A 15,678-nucleotide genomic window follows, 5' to 3' on the forward strand; every position below is an offset into this window, starting at 1 on the left:
GTTATTTTTCCTAATTTCCATTCTCGGATCAAGTTGAAACTTTGTACAATGATTAATTTGTCGATGACAACATAAGAATCAGTCAAAACGTTAACCAATTAATTTATGTATTAGTCGGTATTAATGAATTAATTTTGTTTTATATGGAAAATGTACTAAGCAGCAATAATGAGAGATATGGCGGTATTTGAACGGTGATCTTCCGCCCGATTCGCGAATGGGACGTTTCTCAACATGCGAGACAGCAGACGTGAAAATGTTGCAAGGCCAGGAGAGGAACTTCCGCAGTTATATACAGTTATGATTAAGAAAATATTAATTGATGAAATTTCGTTCAGTATAGGTAAGGAGTTGTTGATTTTAAAGTATTTTTGTTATTCAACTTGCTCACAAGTTTCTCTATCTCTTCTCTCTCTTTGGTCTCTCTCTTTCTCCTATCGCTGTATTGTGTCTCTTTGGTCTCTCTCTTTCTCCTATCGCTGTATTGTGTCTCTTTGGTCTCTCTCTTTCTCCTATCGCTGTATTGTGTCTCTTTGGTCTCTCTCTTTCTCCTATCGCTGTATTGTGTCTCTTTGGTCTCTCTCTTTCTCCTATCGCTATATTGTGTCTCTTTGGTCTCTCTCTTTCTCCTATCGCTGTATTGTGTCTCTTTGGTCTCTCTCTTTCTCCTATCGCTGTATTGTGTCTCTTTGGTCTCTCTCTCTTTCTCCTATCGCTGTATTGTGTCTCTTTGGTCTCTCTCTTTCTCCTATTGCTGTATTGTGTCTCTTTGGTCTCCCTCTTTCTCCTATCGCTGTATTATGTCTCTTTGGTCTCTCTCTTTTTCTCCTATCGCTGTATTGTGTCTCTTTGGTCTCTCTCTTTCTCCTATCGCTGTATTGTGTCTCTTTGGTCTCTCTCTTTCTCCTATCGCTGTATTGTGTCTCTTTGGTCTCTCTCTTTCTCCTATCGCTGTATTGTGTCTCTTTGGTCTCTCTCTTTTTCTCCTATCGCTGTATTGTGTCTCTTTGGTCTCCCTCTTTCTCCTATCGCTGTATTATGTCTCTTTGGTCTCTCTCTTTTTCTCCTATCGCTGTATTGTGTCTCTTTGGTCTCTCTCTTTCTCCTATCGCTGCATTGTGTCTCTTTGGTCTCTCTCTTTCTCCTATCGCTGTATTGTGTCTCTTTGGTCTCTCTCTTTCTCCTATCGCTGTATTGTGCCTCTTTAGTCTCTCTCTTTCTCCTATCGCTGTATTGTGTCTCTTTGGTCTCTCTCTTTCTCCTATCGCTGTATTGTGTCTCTTTGGTCTCTCTCTTTTTCTCCTATCGCTGTATTGTGTCTCTTTGGTCTCCCTCTTTCTCCTATCGCTGTATTATGTCTCTTTGGTCTCTCTCTTTTTCTCCTATCGCTGTATTGTGTCTCTTTAGTCTCTCTCTTTCTCCTATCGCTGCATTGTGTCTCTTTGGTCTCTCTCTTTCTCCTATCGCTGTATTGTGTCTCTTTGGTCTCTCTCTTTCTCCTATCGCTGTATTGTGTCTCTTTAGTCTCTCTCTTTCTCCTATCGCTGTATTGTGTCTCTTTGGTCTCTCTCTTTCTCCTATCGCTGTATTGTGTCTCTTTGGTCTCTCTCTTTCTCCTATCGCTGTATTGTGTCTCTTTGGTCTCTCTCTTTCTCCTATCGCTATATTGTGTCTCTTTGGTCTCTCTCTTTCTCCTATCGCTGTATTGTGTCTCTTTGGTCTCTCTCTTTCTCCTATCGCTGTATTGTGTCTCTTTGGTCTCTCTCTCTTTCTCCTATCGCTGTATTGTGTCTCTTTGGTCTCTCTCTTTCTCCTATCGCTATATTGTGTCTCTTTGGTCTCTCTCTTTCTCCTATCGCTGTATTGTGTCTCTTTGGTCTCTCTCTTTCTCCTATCGCTGTATTGTGTCTCTTTGGTCTCTCTCTCTTTCTCCTATCGCTGTATTGTGTCTCTTTGGTCTCTCTCTTTCTCCTATCGCTGTATTGTGTCTCTTTGGTCACTCTCTTTCTCCTATCGCTGTATTGTGTCTCTTTGGTCTCTCTCTCTTTCTCCTATTGCTGTATTGTGTCTCTTTGGTCTCCCTCTTTCTCCTATCGCTGTATTATGTCTCTTTGGTCTCTCTCTTTTTCTCCTATCGCTGTATTGTGTCTCTTTGGTCTCTCTCTTTCTCCTATCGCTGTATTGTGTCTCTTTGGTCTCTCTCTTTCTCCTATCGCTGTATTGTGTCTCTTTGGTCTCTCTCTTTCTCCTATCGCTGTATTGTGTCTCTTTGGTCTCTCTCTTTCTCCTATCGCTGTATTGTGTCTCTTTGGTCTCCCTCTTTCTCCTATCGCTGTATTATGTCTCTTTGGTCTCTCTCTTTTTCTCCTATCGCTGTATTGTGTCTCTTTGGTCTCTCTCTTTCTCCTATCGCTGCATTGTGTCTCTTTGGTCTCTCTCTTTCTCCTATCGCTGTATTGTGTCTCTTTGGTCTCTCTCTTTCTCCTATCGCTGTATTGTGTCTCTTTAGTCTCTCTCTTTCTCCTATCGCTGTATTGTGTCTCTTTGGTCTCTCTCTTTCTCCTATCGCTGTATTGTGTCTCTTTGGTCTCTCTCTTTTTCTCCTATCGCTGTATTGTGTCTCTTTGGTCTCCCTCTTTCTCCTATCGCTGTATTATGTCTCTTTGGTCTCTCTCTTTTTCTCCTATCGCTGTATTGTGTCTCTTTGGTCTCTCTCTTTCTCCTATCGCTGCATTGTGTCTCTTTGGTCTCTCTCTTTCTCCTATCGCTGTATTGTGTCTCTTTGGTCTCTCTCTTTCTCCTATCGCTGTATTGTGTCTCTTTAGTCTCTCTCTTTCTCCTATCGCTGTATTGTGTCTCTTTGGTCTCTCTCTTTCTCCTATCGCTGTATTGTGTCTCTTTGGTCTCTCTCTTTCTCCTATCGCTGTATTGTGTCTCTTTGGTCTCTCTCTTTCTCCTATCGCTATATTGTGTCTCTTTGGTCTCTCTCTTTCTCCTATCGCTGTATTGTGTCTCTTTGGTCTCTCTCTTTCTCCTATCGCTGTATTGTGTCTCTTTGGTCTCTCTCTCTTTCTCCTATCGCTGTATTGTGTCTCTTTGGTCTCTCTCTTTCTCCTATCGCTATATTGTGTCTCTTTGGTCTCTCTCTTTCTCCTATCGCTGTATTGTGTCTCTTTGGTCTCTCTCTTTCTCCTATCGCTGTATTGTGTCTCTTTGGTCTCTCTCTCTTTCTCCTATCGCTGTATTGTGTCTCTTTGGTCTCTCTCTTTCTCCTATCGCTGTATTGTGTCTCTTTGGTCACTCTCTTTCTCCTATCGCTGTATTGTGTCTCTTTGGTCTCTCTCTCTTTCTCCTATTGCTGTATTGTGTCTCTTTGGTCTCCCTCTTTTTCTCCTATTGCTGTATTGTGTCTCTTTGGTCTCTCTCTTTCTCCTATCGCTGTATTGTGTCTCTTTGGTCTCTCTTTTTCTCCTATCGCTGTATTGTGTCTCTTTGGTCTCTCTCTTTCTCCTATTGCTGTATTGTGTCTCTTTGGTCTCTCTCTTTTTCTCCTATTGCTGTATTGTGTCTCTTTGGTCTCTCTCTTTCTCCTATCGCTGTATTGTGTCTCTTTGGTCTCTCTCTTTTTCTCCTATCGCTGTATTGTGTCTCTTTGGTCTCTCTCTTTCTCCTATCGCTGTATTGTGTCTCTTTGGTCTCTCTCTCTTTCTCCTATTGCTGTATTGTGTCTCTTTGGTCTCCCTCTTTCTCCTATCGCTGTATTGTGTCTCTTTGGTCTCTCTCTTTTTCTCCTATCGCTGTATTGTGTCTCTTTGGTCTCTCTCTTTTTCTCCTATCGCTGTATTGTGTCTCTTTGGTCTCTCTTTTTCTCCTATCGCTGTATTGTGTCTCTTTGGTCTCTCTCTTTCTCCTATCGCTGTATTGTGTCTCTTTGGTCTCTCTCTTTCTCCTATCGCTGTATTGTGTCTCTTTGGTCTCTCTCTTTCTCCTATCGCTGTATTGTGTCTCTTTGGTCTCTCTCTCTTTCTCCTATCGCTGTATTGTGTCTCTTTGGTCTCTCTCTTTCTCCTATCGCTGTATTGTGTCTCTTTGGTCTCTCTCTTTTTCTCCTATCGCTGTATTGTGTCTTTTTGGTCTCTCTCTCTCTCTCTCTCTCTCTCATCTCTCCTGTTTTCTCAAAAAGATGTAGGCCCTAAATGTTGAAATTAAAAAACACGAGAATAAAATATTTAGGAAACATTCCCAAACAAAGATAAAAGAAAGGAAACAAAGAAAACTTGAAATTTAATCTCCAATAGAAAATGTGACAAGACTAAGGCAGGGCGGGTGTAGTCAGGTGGCTCTTTTTATCTTTGCTAGATTTATGATATTCTGTTTATTTATGGTGTCTCGGACCTCTAGAGCCTGGCCTCACGTACGTGCTACCACACCAGCAACGCCCCTGTTGAAAAGCTGCATCTCCTTACAACAAGAGAGATGCTTTATTATGTTTTGTGTGCGTTAAAATTCATTTCACTCCAATAACTATATTAAGTTTAATATTCAACTCAAATAAGAGCTAAAATTTTAAAAAGCAAAATATAATAAAAATCTTATTTTTTTGTTTTTAAAAAAAAAGCTAATCGAAGGAAAATGAAATCCGCACTTCCAACTATATTTCTCATTAATGTAGAAGTTATTTCCCTTATTCGATATCAAACGAAATAGTTTATTACCAATAATTAATTGCCTAATTGGTTAATTTAAAAAAAAAATTGATCCGTGTTTTGTTAGGTACAATAAATAATTGTTTTAAGTTTCATCTTGATCCGAGAATGGGTATGGGAGAAATGACATGTTCAATTATTTAAGGGGACGTAACCCTACATATATATTGGCTTATCTGTGAATACTGAAGTATGAATTTCCTTTGTTTGCATCAAAAATAATAATTCTCAGTAATTAATAGACTGGTTGGTTACCATTTTTTTTAATTTGATTCATGCCTCGCCTATGCCAATGAATAATTGAGCATTGTTTCAAATTGATCCGAGCAAAGGGTGTGGGCAAAATAACGGGTACAAATCTTTTACCACACAGACTGACAGAGTGAAAAATATTGACCTTCTTGCGCTTAATGGGTGTCATGCCAAAAATGAGCCTTTAGGTTATTCCCCTAGCCTTGGGCGCAATGTGCTTATAATGAAGGTTAATAAAGGAATCCCTAAACTCTGTTATACCTCTTTCCTTTTCCCCATTGGATTCTGAGACCCAAGTTCTCCTTTAGTGTGTACTTAAGTGCCGTGTACATTTCCTTGAACTTATTATGTATTAACGACGTTACTTCAAAAAAGAAGATGATTACTTAAAATTTGCCATGTCACTGGTTTTCCTGGCTAGCTCAGGCAACCCATTCCATGCTCTAATAGCGCTAGGGAAGAAGGAGTATTTGTACAAATTTGTCCTAGCATATGGGACGAGGAATGTGCCTTTATCTTTGTCTATAAAATGGATGAACAAGAGCATCAAAATAATGTGGGGTATCATTCCGAATTGTAAGTAGTCGCCCCAATCTGATTCCATAATAATACACTGCCAATGGAAACTTTATAGGATTTCTAACTATCTGTCCCACGAACTGAAGTCTTAATGCCTTGATCTTAACTTGAATATCTTGTAAATTAATTCCCCCGTCTTTTTTTATCTTGGATCAAAGTGTTATGCTTGATACATTTAATTGTGTTCTTAAAAATGAAGGTTCTAATTATTGTGTTCATCTAGAATATGAAATTGGGAGGAGGTCCTATGGTACCATATAGGCCACCCTTGGAATGACCATATTATTAATCAAAATTGCCCTTCAAGATATTGTAGACGATGTATGCTTATACATTTTAATAAAGTTACACGTTTTAGTATAAATACTGTCCTACTGGTCTTTTGAATAATAGAGTGAATTACTATTCCAAACTATACCACAGATCTTGATTCGGTCCACTGCTGTCAAGTTGAGCGAGGAAATATATTTAAATTTCCACTTACCCAGCCCGATAATGGATGACTTTCCTATATTAATTTTTGACCCGCTAGCCAGTCCAAAAGATGTAAACTTGTCCAAAATATTGATGATATCGCTTGTCACTTGACGGGAACAACGTTGTATCGTCTGCGTAAGCTTTTTATTTAACAACAGGTATTAGGCCAGGAATGTTACTCCCCACAAATACGACACTCCTATAGATTCCAGAAGAGGTTCAAAACAAGGCGTGTAAAGAAATGGTGACATTAAATGTCACACAACTTTTTTTTTTATCTCAGAATTTGCGCTATTCAATTTTAGCTTTATCATCATAGGAATCCTTGGGCCTCTTTTCTTTGCCTCCTTTTTTTTTGGCTTTATGTGCCTCTTTTATGGGCCAACTTGCCTCTTTTGTGGGCTTTTTTTAAATATTTTTTTATAGGTTTTTATTTGTAAGTTCTAATAATTCACAAGTATTAAATCATAAACAATTTCATAATTACTCCCTTACTAAGTCCCAAAGTATCAGTATAGGCCAGTGCAGTAGATCAAAAGATGGGGGAACATTAATGCATACCTGTTGCTCCCGAGTGAGTGAGTGAGTGGATTTTAGCTCCTTCATCTTCTACGTACTGAAATAAAAGTTTTAGAATTGCAATTTATAAATTGTTAAAAACAATTGCAAAATTGGCCTCAAGCCTTATGAATTTCTTTTTTTAAAAAACACTAAGTGTATGAACGTGATCTAGCATCAGTGAAAGTCATCCAAAATGTGCATTCGTGTGAAGACATAATGTGATCAGAAACAATATAATGAACGAAACAAAATGTCTGAATATTAATAATGTAGAAATCATGAGGGGAAAAAAATTTTAACAAAAACTTTTTTATGCCCAAAAGAACGACAACAAACTATTACAATGGGGGAAATTCGCTCCCTTTCATAGCCATCAAACTCTGCTTCAACAATGTTTCTGTGTCAAATTGTTTTGCGTGCGCTTGCGCGGGAGTGTGAGGTAGTGTGTGTGTGTGTGCGTTGCGTGAGAGTGAGAATGTGAGGGTGTGAGTGTGACCCTTCGACTGTTTATTTTCTCTTCCCCACTCCCTCGCTATTAGGACCGCGAGAAACAAAGAGGTCCGCGTCTCAATGAAAGCAAGTCACCTAAACGAGTCTCTTCTGTGGTAGTCAAACAATAAGCCCCCATTTAGTACATTACTATCCATTTTTTTTCATTTTTTTTTCTTTCCAATAGCTCATAATGAAGTATAGAGAAAAAAAATGGAGGTGGGGGACCCGGTCAAGCCCCGTCCCCCCTTTTTAATGGAGAACAACGAAGGAGTAAATACTGAAAACAAAACCTAATTTGTTCTATAGGCCAGTGCAGTAGATCAAAAGATGGGGGGAACATTAGTGCATAGAAATGAATGAAAGAAAGAGAAACAGGGTTCAAACAATTGGGACCCCCCGAAAAAAAAAACAACCCCAGAAGTTTTGAATGAGTAAAGAAAGTCTGGTCAAGTCAGCCCCCCATTAGTAACTAGCACCGCTGGTTTCGTCTGATTTTACATAGGTCAGAAGCGAGTGCGTACAAGTTGAGTTTAAACAGAGTGTATTTCAGGATCTAATATCTATAACAGACTGCTATAACAAACTGTTATAACAAACTGCTATAACAAACTGCTATAGTAAACTGCTAAGTTCATTGGACATTACTTAGGTAAGAAATTAATTATAATCTTGTTAGGACATAACAAACTAAAAGCTTTTAACTTTTTCTCTCCGTAATTATTTTCCATGTTCCGACGGCATTTTTCGTTTTGCTCATTAGCATTTTTTTTTACTCTGTTATAATTAAGCCTGAATAACTTTTTCGTTTATTATCAGAAAGTGTTTTATTTGGTCTAGAACTAAAGAGGAAAGCATGCTCTTTCTATATATATATAACACAAAGTAAAGTTTATATAATCAAACATTTAATTTAATTTAATAAGGTCAAATCAACGATGGTATCGTCAATCAGGAGAGAAAGAGTTAATGGAGTATAGTCTCAATTAAGTACGATATAATGATCATTTAACAAGGACATCCACATATAACGAACTAACAGCTGAGCTCATTAATCATTAATCTTCTTTCGTTTAGGTAAAGTATACGTTTATCACTTAGTTAAGATATGGTCTACACCTTTAACAAGCTACCGAGCTCATTAAAACATACTTTTCGTTACGTAAGATTTGGGCCAATGTTATCATTTAGTTTTCCTTTAATTTAATTAATTACTTCTCGGTTTGTTTTTGTTTCATTTTATTTAGTATCAAAATCAAAACTATGCGTAGAGTGTGCACCTGTTTCAGGATCACCAAAAATAACTGTATACATATTGATAATGTATGAAATTAAAACGCAACGACAAGAAAATAAGTTATACTAATAACATTACTGTTAGAAAGACATTGGTGCTCAATACACACCCACACCCCTAAATAAGGTATAATAGATTCACATAGTTAGTTAACAATGAAGCTTTGACACAGATGTAAGGTAGTCTCCCCTTTTTGAAGGTTTTTGAATAGAAACATATGGAACAAGAAATGTTGTAAGAAGTCAAATTTAAGAAATACTTTAGAATTGCTTTAAATTATTATAAATCAATCATGTAATCAGTTTTTAACAAAGATTATCAATCAATATCAATAATAAATTTGTGCGATTGGAAATTTTTATTAGCGCACACTCTAACTGTAGACACGTTACACACAATTCAATATGAACTCTCTTGTACTCTCTGTATCACACAATCATCCCACATAGACACTACTCACACATCACTCTGCACAATACTCTGCACATCACACTACACATCACTGTACACATCACTGCACACATCACTCTGAACATCGCTCTGAACATCACTGTACACATCACTCTACACATCACTGTTAACATCGCTCTGCACATCACTGTACACATCACTGTACACATCACTCTGCACATCACTTTACACATCACTGTACACATCGCTCTGCACATCACCCTACACATCACTGTACACATCACTCTGCACATCACTCTACACATCGCTCTGCACATCACTCTACACATCACTGTACACATCGCTCTGCACATCACTCTACACATCACTCTACACATCGCTCTGCACATCACTCTACACATCGCTATACATATCGCTATACATATCGCTATACATACCAATGTATACATCACCCTGCACAACACTCTACATCTCACTAGACACATCGCTATACATATCAATGTATGCATCACTCTGCACATCACTCTACACATCACTCTACACATCGCTATACATATCAATGTATTCATCACTCTACACATCACTGTACTTATCGCTTTGCACATCACTCTAAACATCGCTATACATATCAATGTATACATCACTCTACACATCACTCTAAATATCGCTATACATATCAATGTATCCATCACTCTACACATCACTCTACACCTCACTGTATACATCACTCTTCTACACATCACGCTACACATCACTCTTGTACATTATACACATCCACAGAATGTCAATATTGCTTTGTTTTGTGTTCGGTAAGGCGTGAATTAACCCTCGCTCTCCTAAGACGATTGCAGTAGCCACTAAATGCTTGTAATATAAACATAACGCTAGCTCACAGACTTCCATATTACAATCAACAGTCTAACACTGAGACATTTCATTCTACTTTGGTATGAAAAAAACACCAGATAATGAAAATAAATTAGAATTATGTTAGAGTGAAAAAAATTCCTTGTTTGATAGTAACAATCTCTTTTGATTGGGGAAAAAAAAGGGGGGAAAAGTGTACAATACAAATACATTTAAAAATGTAACATTTTTAACAAAGTTTTTTAATGCGACATCATTAATACGAATAAAGTTCACATACAGTTATTCAATACTTATTCATTATGTGTCAACAATAAAATAGGTATCGTGTAGTCAATACGAACAAAAAAGTAATGAAAAACTGAATGTTGGAATTACCATATTGTTCAATATTACAATTTATGTACACTTGACAGAGCATGTGCTAACATATGTATTTATCCTGGTTTGGTCTTTAGTGTAAACTGATAATTTGCTAACGAAAAAATGGAATGAGTTAATGGACAATTTGCAATAACTCCAGTGTTGGGTAATAGTAATGGGCAATGATCAATGAGAAAATTGAATGGTTTGCCTAAAAGGTATTTGGTAAGGCAAGCTATAGACCAAACTTAAGCCATGTACTCTCTCTCTTTTCTATCTCTTTCTCTCTCTCTCTCTTTCTCTTCTTTCCCTCTCTCTTTCTTTCTCTGTCTTTCTCTTCTCTGTAGGTACCACATAATCCATGCAGTCGTCCGCAATAAAAAAAACAAAAACGCCCGATTGAGTAACGGTGTGTGGAACATTTACTCTCTCTCTCTCTCTCTCTCTCTCTCTCTCTCTCTCTTTCTTTCTCTCTCTTTCTCTTCTCTGTAGGTACCACATAATCCATGCAGTCGTCCGTAATAAAAAACAAAAAACGCCCGATTGAGTAACGGTGTGTGGACCATTTACTCTCTCTCTCTCTCTCTCTCTATCTATCTCTTTCTCTCTCTCTCTTCTTTCTCTCTCTTTCTCTTCTCTGTAGGTACCACATAATCCATGCAGTCGTCCGCAATAAAAAAACAAAAAACGCCCGATTGAGGAACGGTGTGTGGACAGTGACATGCTTTTTATGTCTTTCTTCCATCCCCGCCAGTGCAATGGACTCGATCCACCAAAACGGGGGTTCCGTTCTGATTCTTTAATGACCCAATCGTCTCCTCCAACGACCGTTCCCTCGAACGCCATGTGTAGGAGGAAAATTATTGCCCTTGCTAGTCTTTGTATGCTCTCCGTGTTGACTCTTGAGCAGAGGCGTAGCAAAGTACCCGGTGGGCCCGGGTTCAAGAATAAGTTTGTGGACCCCCTCCCATAAGACAATTTTTATCTCTACCCCCCACCCCCCGGCGTAAAAAATTCTTGGGTAAGGGAATATATAAATCTACTCAGAGTATATACAATTCTAATGATAGGTCTATAGATCTAGGCTTTAAAGACAGTGCGCAAATGTCCATGAATACTAGAAGAAGGTACAGTGTATTAGGACTAGCCACGATTACAAAACACCTAATGAAATTTCTTACATGGCAACAATCCAAGCCGCTGGTAACACGGACTATAGCTGAAAACGGTTCATTGTTTGGAAATTGATTCTAACGTTTAGGACATTTTGATGGAAATTTTTAAAAAATCGGATTTACAAAAGTGCATTATTTTTCACAAAAGTACATCGCAGATCTTCAGAGTTATTGTTATTCCCGCCATTTGTTTTGCCATTGGACCTAGTATTGTAATAATTAAATTGAACTAGCAAATTAAGTCAAAAGTACCGACTCGAGTTTTTAAACTTAGATTACAAAAGGGGAGATAACATTTTATTAAAATACTATTTTGATTAAAAGCATTTGATTTTAAATATGAATGTTAAATCAGAAAAAAAAAATTTAAAGGTGATAAATATGAAATAGGACAAACACAAATACTTTCGCACCTGATTTGAAATTTCTCTTTACAAAAAAAAAGTGTGTACTTAAAAATATGTTTGCAATTATCAATATGTTATGACTCACAATTTGAATAGTATAACATTTCATATTTTGAAAGATTTTAAAATGCAAGGAACGACATCCCAATTCAAGTGTTCACTATGTACACCTTATGCGAATGGGATAAGAATTAAATGATACTACAATTCTTCGCTTACACTTCTAGAAGCAATAAGTTATTTCGACTTTTGTAAGCATTTGATTTGGCCAATCTATATAATTTCTCAACACGCACTTACCTGCAAGCCACACATCATAATACCATATCTAGTTTCATTATGATTCCTAGCATCCCTTTTACCTACCTGGTCTCGTGGTATACTCTTCGGAAGAAAACAAAAAGCGACTTAGGGTGGTAAACACATGCAAGCTACCCCCAATAGCGACAACCAACCCTCAGCAGGACAACGATTAGCGTTTAAAAACATATTAGTTTCATGGACACGCTCCTGACAACGAAGTGATAACCTTTGACCTCGCAGTAAAGGTTTATCGCGTTTATCGCCTGCTGAGCCAACACACGTAAACACCTGTTATCACGTTCTCAATTAGCCTGCCCCTGCAGTGTGAGCATCTAGTTCATCCTTAAAGCTTGAAATGACTCAACAGTTTCAGCTTTATTGAACTTTAAATAGAAAGCAATGCAGACGAGGCTGCAATAGGGCTGTGTGGATGCAGGCACGCTCTTTTGAGGACCTCCAGTATCAGGTACCTTATCTTTTTACCTTTCACCTATCCCTTAGTCTGTTGGACCGTTGGGGCACCAAGCAACATTTGTCGACAGTCTTTCTCCATTCCTCCCTTTTTTTTTGCCTTGTTTAGAACCTCTCTCAATGGCATGCCCGTCCATTCTTTAATGTTGTCCTCCCATCGCTTTTTCTGTCTGCCTCTTCTTCTTTTTACCTGGCACTGTTCTCTGAAAGAAAGTCTTTGCGAGCCCAGTAGATCTTGTAATGTGGCCAAAGGTTTTAAGCTTTCGTAATTTTACAATAGTTAGCAGGTCATCATGGGCTCCGATCGCTGCAGTAACCCTGTCTCTGATTTCTTGGTTTGTGATGCGGTCTTTGAATGTGATGCCTAGGATCCTTCTGTAGCATCTCAATTCCATTGCTAGGGTCTTCCTCTCAAGCTCTGCATTCAACGTCTTGCAATTTTACGTTCAGATTTTATCTGAGAGGAGACGTCTGAGTGGTAAATCGCTTGGCTACCGAACCGACGGTCCCTGGTTCGAATCCTGGTGAAGACTGGGGATTTTTAATTTCGGAATCATTAAAACTTCTTTGAATCCACCCAGCACTAATGGGTACCTAACACTAGAAGTAAAGGTGGTTGGTTGTTGTGCTGGCCACATGACACCTATCGTTAACCGTGGGTCACAGGAACAGATGACCTTTACATTATTGCTCCTTAGATCACAACAGTCTGAAAGGGGAACTAAAACAAATTCTGAGGAAGATCATGTGTAAGCTTCTTTGCATGCCTTCTGTCCATGTATGGATGGCTGCCTGGTCGTGCGGTTTGCGCGCTGGACTGTCGTTCGGATTTATCGACGGTCGAGGGTTCAAACCCTGCCCGCTCCCATCCCCCGTCGTCCTGCGGGAGGTTTGGACTAGGAAGTAAACTATCTTCAACTCTGAAGGAACATCCGAAACAGTTAAAACAAACATTTTACAAACATGTGTCAGAGCTCTGGATACACTGTCAAGGACCATCTCACAAAAGGGCACAAGCGAATTCTTTCTTTTCACTCGAATGTGGAAAGATTTTGATTTTGACCTACATATTTGAGCTCCTTGACCAGTAAGGAGGCGCGGTGACTCAGCGGTACAGCGCTTGGGTCCCGGGTTCGAATCCTGGTGAAGACTGGGATTTTTAATTTCGAGATCCTTGGGCGTCTCTGAGTCCACCCAGCTCTAATGGGCACCTGACATTAGTTGGGGGGGGGGGGGAATAAAGGCGGTTAGTCGTTGTGCTGGCAACATGACACCCTCGTTAAACCGTAGGCCACAGAAACAGATGTCCTTACCATCATCTGCATTATAGACCACAATGTCTGAAAGGGGAACTTTTCTACAAATGCTCCTTCTTCCCTAGCGCTATTAGAGCATGGAATGGGTTGCCTGAGCCAATGAATTGGCAGAATTTAAGTCATTGGCTAACATGCTTGAATAGATTGACCTGGGCACACGCGTATGACGTAATCATCTTCTTTTTTTTGAAGTAACGTCAGTATTTTATATAAGATAAGACATGCAGTTTAACTCAGCGTCTGTGTACTCCGCATTTTCATAATTCCCACTTTTTTTTACCGCGCTTCCTTGTAACGGTCTCCATGCATCAACATATCTGCCTCGCCATTGTTTTTCGTTATCCCGCCATTTTGCCCCCAGCCTTTGGAGTAATAATAGCTAATAAAAATTAATTGTGTCAAGGTCGTAACATGCGTCCGAAATGAGAGAGAGAAAGAGAAAGAGAGAGAGAGAGAAACAAGAAGAGAGAAAGAAACAGAGACCGACAGAGAGATGAAGAGTGAAGGGACAGAAAAGAAAAAAAAAAGAAAAACAAATACATTTGGAAAAAAAGAAAAATTTGAAGAATTTGCTAGAATTGAGGATAAGACAAAACAATTATCAATATTGAAATTTCTGTAGGAGAGAGAGAGAGAGAAAGAGAGAGAGAGAGAGAGAGTAAGAAAGAGAGAGACAGCGAGAGAAAGAGAGAGAGAAAGAGAGAGAGAGAGAGAAAGAGAAAGTAAATGAGAAAGAGAGAGAGAAAGAGAGAGAGAGAGAGAAAGAGAAAGTAAATGAGAAAGAGAGAGAGAAAGAGAGAGAGAGAGAGCGAGAGAAAGAGAGAGAGAGAAAGAGAGAGAGAGAAAGAGAGAGAAAGTAAATGAGAAAGAGAGAGAACGTGGAAGACAAAAAGGCAGAGAAGTGTTGACTCAGTTTTTATCAAAACGAAAAGCAACTGACTTTTAAAAATAAAGATTTTCTTGTTCAACCTTTCAATCTCTTCCCTCATCCAAAATGTCGAGAGACATGATACGACAGACACATTTACTACATCACATACACATTTACTACACGACAGACACATTTACTACACGACAGACACCTTTACTACACAGCAGACACATTTACTACATCACAGACACATTTACTACACGACAGACACATTTACTACACGACAGACACATTTACTACACGACAGACACATTTACTACATCACAGACACATTTACTACACGACAGACACATTTACTACACGACAGACACATTTACTACACGACAGACATCTTTACTACACAGCAGACACATTTACTACATCACAGACACATTTACTACACGACAGACACATTTACTACACGACAGACACATTTACTACACGACAGAAACACTTACTACACGACAAACACCTTTACTACACAGCAGACACATTTACTACACATTTAACTTATTAATTACACAACAAACACATTGATTATACAACAGACACTTTTACTACACGTCAGACACATTGATTACACAACAGACACATTTACTACACGTCAGACACATTGATTACACTACAGACGCCGCATTTACTATACAACAAACTAATTGATTATACGACTGACACATTTAACACACGACTGGCTCATTGACTACACGCCAGGTACCACAATAATTACACGACAGACACCACATTGATTACACGACAGACACATTACAACCATAAAACAAAAACCTTGCCGCTTATGTCACTATAGAAATGATCTAACAAAGACAGACAGTAGTCAGATCAAACAGCTCAAGAACGACAATGGTGTATACTTTTACAACGAAGAAAAGACTATTTCAAGTTGTCAAGTCTACAGTAAATCTGCACTTTCTTGTAAATAGATTGAAGACTTACACTTCTTGCCCGTCCTAGACAAACATTGGGGTTTGAATAAACATGAAGACAAAGTGAACAACTTTCAAAGAAACCTAGATCAGAACTAAACCCACACCCGTGTACACACTAAGGTAAAGAACATTTCTCTACCAGACCAAACC

At 38.6% G+C, this 15,678-nt stretch overlaps 1 protein-coding gene across 2 annotated transcripts in view; it reads left to right on the forward strand.

Annotated features, from left to right (window-relative positions):
- LOC106051365 (matrix metalloproteinase-24-like) overlaps positions 1–15,678 on the forward strand; it is a 100,143-nt gene that overhangs the window by 7,249 nt on the left and 77,216 nt on the right. The window contains exon 1 of one of the 2 annotated variants that reach the window (XM_056011932.1): positions 7,638–7,716. The exons of the other annotated variant lie outside the window; for it this stretch is intronic. The gene's annotated coding sequence lies outside the window, so the exon portion shown is untranslated. Of the gene's footprint in view, positions 1–7,637; positions 7,717–15,678 lie in introns of those variants that run through there. 2 annotated transcript variants of the gene reach the window in all.

Source organism: Biomphalaria glabrata, chromosome 15, assembly GCF_947242115.1.
Source record: "Biomphalaria glabrata chromosome 15, xgBioGlab47.1, whole genome shotgun sequence".
Taxonomy (NCBI): domain Eukaryota; kingdom Metazoa; phylum Mollusca; class Gastropoda; family Planorbidae; genus Biomphalaria; species Biomphalaria glabrata.